Genomic DNA, 8071 nt, shown 5'->3' with positions numbered 1-8071 from the left:
AGGTCGTGCTGTTGCCTTTCTGAGCAGGCTCCAATCACATGAGAGGATGAAGGTGGTGGGGGTTAACTATGCACCCTTAACCCTTGCATTGTGTGGATTTATTGAATGGTGTAGGCTGCATAACTGCCTGGTTTGTATAATTCTTCATAATGTTATTGGAATGAGATTTTATTCCTCCTCACTTTGATCTTTTCACTGGTCTAATCTAGGCTAGATGATTCCATTTAAATGGAATCAATTCTGGGGGAAAGAATGTAATGCAAGGATTTTTTGAATTCATGAATTGAATGTCAAAATGAATTTGACCTCATCCCTGTCAAAATGAATTTGGCCTCATACCTGTCAAAATGAATTTGACCTCATCCCTGTCAAAATGAATTTGACCTCATCCCTGTCAAAATGAATTTGACCTCATACCTGTCCAAATGAATTTGACCTCTTCCCTGTCAAAATGAATTTGACCTCATCCCTGTCAAAATGAATTTGACCTCAACCCTTGTCAAAAGGAATTTCACCTCATCCCTGTCGAAAGGAATTTCACCTCATCCCTGTCGAAAGGAATTTGACCTCATCCCTGTTAAAAGGAATTTGACCTCATCCCTGTCAAAAGGAATTTTACCCCGTTCCCTGTCAAAAGGAATTTCACCTCATCCCTGTCGAAAGGAATTTTACCTCATCCCTGTCAAAAGGAATTTGACCTCATCCCTGTCAAAAGGAATTTTACCCCGTTCCCTGTCAAAAGGAATTTGACCTCATTCCTGTCAAAAGGAATTTTACCCCGTTCCCTGTCAAAAGGAATTTTACCCCGTTCCCTGTCAAAAGCGACCTCTTTGTAGTCGTTGTTCAAATGAGCTCTTTAAATTTGAAAATGGATTTACAGCCTGGTATATATTTATAGGGAGGCATATTTGAGTCTCCTAAACCTTTATAGTATCCCCTTCAATATAATATAGCCTATCGAATGATTCATTTCAGCACCAAAAAAGTTTGGTAACAATTTTGTAATGGTTCATGTGCTCATTAAATATGATGACATTCCGGTAGTTAATGTATTTTTAATAATGCAAATATTGTAATTAGCCAGACCCCCTCCTCTCCTCCCCATGCCTGTAATCTCAAGTGTGTCGTGTTTTATGTTCAAATCTAACTTTATTACCTGTCCTTAGTTTCTTGTGCTGAGCCAATCTGATCTGTTATTATAATATCAAATCACTCTTGTTTAGCCTGCTATTCAATCAACAGCCTTTGAAAGGCCTCTTTTGTGGTATCAAACGATTAATTGGCCGTGGGGATGAGTCGAAGTGAAATGCCACTTGCCAAGAGACTCAAACATGACCCTCTATACACCTCAAATGGATGTGGGACGATTAAGGTGGGTATCAATTCAAATAGTTTCCATGGATGTGATTTCTGACGCATCGTTTACAGGCCTAATGACAGCACATGCTATCAAATGCAGTCTCTATAGCATGTACATGCATAATACATTGTGTTAGGTTTAACCCACGTATACTGTACGTATGTGTGTTTATCCTCATTGGTGGTGGTTGTTTGAGATGCATCGCCATTGAGCTACTCTAATTTAGTCCGTGGAGCCTGTGGTTTGGCAGCCGTAGCCCCGGGCCTCTGGCACCGCACACCGCTCGGTGTCATTTCCTACCAACTGGGTTTTTGATGAGTGCCTGACCTAGACGCCTCATCCTTCACCACTGTCCCATTCCCTTTATTTACATCTGTGTTGCGTCCCGAATGGCATCCTATTCCCTCTATAGTGCACTACTTTTAACCAGGGCCCTGTGAGCACTAGTCAAAAGTAGTGCACTGTATAGGGAATAGGGTGCAATTTGGGACATACACCTTTGCATTCTAATTACTCTCTTTATTGCTTTAGCCTGGAGGAATCCGTTCAGGGAGGGACGGAGAGTGAGCGAGAGAGAGAGAGAGGGAGAGAGAGAGAGAGGGGGAGAGAGGGGGGAAGGGGGACACCAGGAGTTTCGGACCAATAATAAAACGCCATAACTCGCGAAGTGGCGCCCACCGGCGAAGTAGAAAGACGTGCGTCCCTAATTATGATTCTGAGTGCTACAGAGCGTGACCAGTAGAAAACACTGACCTCTTTCTTACTCATGTCATACCACAGTAGCAGTGTTTGTCTCACTCCATGTGTCATTTCTTTATCAATTGATGTTTACCAACAGAGACCACACCATTTTTATGAATAGGAAGAAGTTATTCTGCTGAATAATTCGCAGCAAAGTTGCATTTAACTTACTATTATCATCATGTGAGCTGTTGGCATAGGCCTAGATTTATTCATCTAGAATGTGATATGCTAGTTATTGGCTAGAAATTCAAAAATAGAAAATCAATGGGACACAGGCGTGTTGGCCCATACCTCTCCATTTCCCATTCATGCGTAAAAACATAATGTAGCCCATCTGGATTTTTAGCAAATACATTTGTGACAACACTACTAAAGAATACCTTTAAAATTGTAGTCCCAGCACTCTGTGCAGCGTTGTATAAAACAGCATCAATAGCACGGTAGTGCCACAGTCTTTAATGAGCTCGATCTCTCAACTTTAAAGACTTGAAGGATATTAACAAGCTACTTGACAAATGGTGCTTAGAAGCACATTAAAGACATGGCTAATGGCGCGCATAATGACGGCTAATTTTCGATCAGATATAAATTAGAGCCCCCAACAGTTATTTGCCTTAAGGACTTTATGTAAATGATTCTGCTCTGTATAAACTGAAAGCTGGGGTGAGAGAGAGAGAGCGAGAGAGAGGAGGGGAGGGAGTTGGGGAAAGAGAAAGAGAGAGGGAGAGATGGGGGAGAGAAAGAGCTGGCTGGCACTCCTTGTGGATATGATTAATAGATCTGCAACAGAGCACGCGGCTGTCAGAGCTCAATGAACACACATCAAGCAGACAGCTATACCACCTTCTCATTAGACCCGATGCCCAATCTTTACAACAACTTACTCATTCGGAACGGTGCAACAGCCTCTGAAAATGAGCGAATCTCTCTCTATGCGTTAAATGGCTTTTGCAATGTAGATAGAAGGAGAGAGGGTTGTGAGAGGGGGGGGGGGTGGAGGGAGATGCACGAAAGACACAACTGTTCATAAACGTGCATGCCCATCCTAGGTTGTTTAATATTTAATGGCATTGGGCCCATTTTGACGCCATCCGTTAGAAAAATGGGGCATAATCTGTTGGGGAGATCACTCGATGAATTTGGAAATAAGGGCATTAGAAAACATATATTGGAAAATACCTGATAGGGTCATCATACATGCCCTCAATGGAACATACTCATACCTAAAATATGTGCCATAGTCCTAAACCTCATCTGAAATGTGATGAAAATTGTGGTTCATTATTTTTTACATTCTCAAAAATATGTTATTGTTTTGTGTCTCGGACGATTTAAAAAAATCATGTTTCGAACCTTGGGACTAATGTATACTTCATTGCATTGCACGACCACTGCACATCGTTTAAAGGGTTGCAATCGGAGACATTTAAATTATATTGATAATAAAGCATTACACCCATTAAGAGTTCATTAAGAGTAAACGCGAGCCTTAATTACGGATTACACTCAACACTGTTCAACTCGTTAAGGTCCATGTATCTTTATCGTCATATAGGCTTTAGAGATTATTTGGAAATAATTACCGAAATCTCATTGTAACGTGTTAATTGTATAATAACGCTGGTGTTTTTAGCCGTGCTGTAGATGCTTAACTTAAAACATGTACTGTAACAACTCTTACAGAAATCAAGCGAAGATAGCACCATTTATTGAAATAAAATCAATCGGATAAATATTTAATGACGAAATGAAGCTGCGCATGTGTGTGCAACATCTCATCCTTTCAGACGGTTTGACCATTTGAATTGAATAAGCAGTTTACACCTTAATTGGCATATTTCAAATCAAATCGAATTGTATTTGTCACATGCTTCGTAAACAACATGTGTAGACTAACGGTGAAGCGCTTACTTACAATGCAGAGAGAAAGAACATAGAGAAATAATAGAAAAATAGGAAATTAATAACACGAGGAATAAATACACAATGAGTAACGATGATAACTTGACTATATTTGATTAGCAATTTACAGAGATCAACAGCAACATTTAATAAGACAGGAACTCTTGGACAACAAGGAAACATGTTCAGCTTTTCCCACTGCCCCCGCCGCTGGCGTTCACTTACTAGTATTTAAATCATTCAAATGTAAATATGTGAAAGAAAACCACATAAGAACATATGAGATAACTAATTATTCACATTATTCTCATGTCAACATGTGCATGTCCCCCGCTGCAGGTTAGCCTATTCCATCCATACCTCTCCATTCTGTTAGGCGGAAAATACTTCATTTAGATCATGCACAAATTTAACATTGAGATAATGCATTTACATGTTTAAATGGAGATAATGCATACAAAGAAGTCAATGTAATAATTATGGCGATGGCCCTATTCATATGTATCATGTTTCATGACGGATACAAGCCATAATTGAGTTGTCCCTGTCCAAAACATTAAATGGTCCTTCGTCACCTGCCATGGGAAAATGAGTAGGGCATTGAATAGCTGTGGTATGGCATTGAATAAGAAATCATTAAGCCCTCTTGGGAGGCCTACGTGTTCAAATATAGCCCGTAAAATGCAAGAGTGAAATATGTTTACATAATACCACTGAAATACTTAGAAATTTGGCCACGCCTATCATTTTGTTGCCTATAAGATTTACATGAAATCTGCAGAATTCATCGAATTGTCGTCGGAGACATTTCTGAGTTATTGGGATGGCATGCTCTGAATAGGTAGCACGATACATAGGCAGAAGTGCGGGATAATGAGTGTGCATGGCGCGTGCATGAGGTGAGGAGTGAGAGAGGTGCCTGAGAGGTCGAGAGGTGTGTGTGTGTGTGTGTGTGTGTGTGTGTGTGTGTGTGTGTGTGTGTGTGTGTGTGTGTGTGTGTGTGTGTGTGTGTGTGTGTGTGTGTGTGTGTGTGTGTGTGTGTGTGTGTGTGTGTGTGTGTGTGTGTGTGTGTGTGTGTGTGTGTGTGAGAGAGAGAGAGAGGGGGGTCACGTTTATTTTCAATCACACCAAATAACTTGTCCTGCACTTTCAAAACAACACGCCCATCCTATCAGCTGACAGTATAGTCTATACTCACCCGTTTATACGTGTGAAAGAAGTAATGGCCACCCATGTATTTTCTCCTTCTTAATGCAACTCCATTGATTCGCCTCTGTAAAACACTTCAAACTAATCACCAGTGATAATTCATTAATTCATTAATATTGTATCAACAACTATAAATCTCGAATCACACGGAGATTGGCGACCATATTAGTGTTTTTCAAAGAGCCATGGCGCGATGACAGTACAGGGACAATGTGCGATATGTTGGCGAAATGCAGTGTAGTTGAGCGCCACCAATGCTAAATAAAGGGTTACAGTGTCTCGCGTTCGATTTCTGACCTTGTGTTTCCTCTAATTCCAGATCTCAGTCGCATCTTTGAAGGAAGACACTTGGTGTAAATGTACAGTTAAAATATTCTATTCGCAGCTCCCCAGGCGGAGCTCAGACAGTCCCCGGCTTCATTAAAATTTCATCAGCATCCCTGTGAAAGGGGGGAAATGTTCCGAGGAAAGGAGAAAAAGAAAACAGAAGGCCTAATTGTAACAAAGGGAAACACTGCTGCCCTTTACTCTTTGAATGTAGCGACCACAGTGTATTGGTGCCATGTCTTAATGTATGGAGCAGAAGCAACATAGCCTATAAAGGTCTGTGTTTCTTCTATGTAAACTGCTTGGCTGAGGTGTGTGTGTGTGTGTGTGTGTGTGTGTGTGTGTGTGTGTGTGTGTGTGTGTGTGTGTGTGTGTGTGTGTGTGTGTGTGTGTGTGTGTGTGTGTGTGTGTGTGTGTGTGTGTGTGTGTGTGTGTGTGTGTGTGTGTGTGTGTGTGTGTGTGTGTGTGTGTGGGGCAAATAATCCCAATAGACTTGTTCGCACCTATATATTGGAAAGTTAAATAGGGGAATAGTCTGTCTAGCTGTGGAGGGAGCTGCCATACTACCAGTGTGCAGTCAGTGCACTAAACACACGCTGGGCTGGTGTCAAGCAGCGAGACTCACTGCATTAAGTTAATTTCAATTCCCGATGAGACTTTCTCTCTGCAGCCCTCCCTGACCAACGCTGAGTAATTAACAGCGATAGCTAATGACTACTTAGCCCTATACTTCTCGCTCGCGCCTCATAATTATCTGCTTTTCATAATTCGATGTGTAATTTAATAATTCGCTCTTATTAGCGTATTAAGTGAATGGCTCATTTAGTGGAAATTAGAATCGCTCACCAGGAGCATCTTTTAATTGATGAAACATCAAGACTGTCTCGTTAAAAGCAGCTCGTTTTGATATTATTAATCAATTGCTCTAATCGTGGTGTTTTAAGCCGCTTTGATTTTGTGTTTAAGCCTTTTATACATTTAAGAGATATGTGGAAAAAGTATATGCTTTTATCTTGGAGCAAATGGTTATATTACGGAATACAATAAAATAACGGTTCATTTATTGTTATAGCCGGTAACACATAATTGTGTCACTAATTGATATATCCGGTGAAAGTTCTTATATTTGGTAGAAATAAACCAAGTATTCTTGTAAATCTATATTTAGAAATAAATAAATATATTCTGCCATGGCCATGCGGGCCATTCCAAAGATGACCGAAACACAGCCATAGGCCTGGTTAGAAATCTGACGTCATCGTGTGGTCATTTCAGGGAGGTAGGCTGGCAAGGGTTTAAATTGGTTTTAGAAAAGATGAGATGCCAAAGTTATAGACACAAAGTAGCCTAATAGAGAGGTGTACCAATCATATTTTCACCAACTAGATTATACACCAACTTCGGTGTGTAGCCCAATGTTGTTGCTAGATAATGCACTTCCGGTTTCACAGCAAGCAACAGGTGGAACTTTGCATATCAATAGTTAATTGATGGAATGCACTAATAAGAAATATTTTATTTGCAGCATTATTTGTATTATAATATTTATTATTATAGCCTACCCTACACTGCATTCCCCCTCACTGTTTCAATTACAATTTATAATCAAATTAGATGTATCAAAAATAATCACATGTAAATACATTCTGCTGTTATAAATACTCTCTTTAAAATGTGGAGGACAGATTTCAGAAGTGCAAATAGGATGCGGCTGGCTCCCGTTTCCTCTCCTCTCTCCCTCAGGTAGAATGGGAGCTATCCGTGGTGCTGAAAGCTGCAGAACTGAAAACCCCATAGAACGTTCAAACGTTCCAAGCAGACAGTCAGCAAGCCATGCAGGTCATGTCTACATTAGGTAAAGCTTATGTCAAATTGACATCATTTTTTTTTATATTTTAGGCTAGTCCTAACCCTCATCCTTTCCTCATCCTTTTTCTAACCTTAACCTAATTATCCTAACCTGCCGCGTAAATTCTCCTAACCTGCTATACGAATAGTCCATTTTGACATAAGCACTCTATCTAGTCAAAACCAGCCATGCAGCCAAGCCCCCATCGGCCTGACATGAACGGTGCTTTAGAAATGACACTATTCAAAATGTTGATTTAAAAAAAAATCCAGGCTGAACCTCGCGTGCAAACCAAGGTGTAGCCTAACCTGCTTCAAAGCCATATCATGCCTCGCACCGGAGCAGTGTTTGACTGTGTATTTAAATAGAGACGGGCACATTGGCAGGCGAGGCTGTTTTTCTGGCGGGCTGACATCTGGCAGGGCTGCGCTCGAGGGACCTATCCAGTTCTCTATAGACTCCATGATTCGACTCTAATAGAATATTAGCATTTGTTCTCAGGTAGGCTACCGCGAGCTGCAAGAGCGAGCTGGCAGCCATTCAGTAGAAAAAAACACGTGTCTTTTTTACAGTGCATGGTGTAATGGGATTTTTCTGGAATTTGTAGAGAAATTGGATATGTAAAAATAGGATCTATTGATGCATGATGGTCTATCTTTGCACCTTTCAGCATAAAAGAC

This window comes from Oncorhynchus gorbuscha, linkage group LG24, assembly GCF_021184085.1.
Source record: "Oncorhynchus gorbuscha isolate QuinsamMale2020 ecotype Even-year linkage group LG24, OgorEven_v1.0, whole genome shotgun sequence".
NCBI classification, from domain to species: domain Eukaryota; kingdom Metazoa; phylum Chordata; class Actinopteri; order Salmoniformes; family Salmonidae; genus Oncorhynchus; species Oncorhynchus gorbuscha.
The sequence above is the reverse complement of the archived record's forward strand: the minus strand, read 5'-3'. Positions refer to the sequence as shown.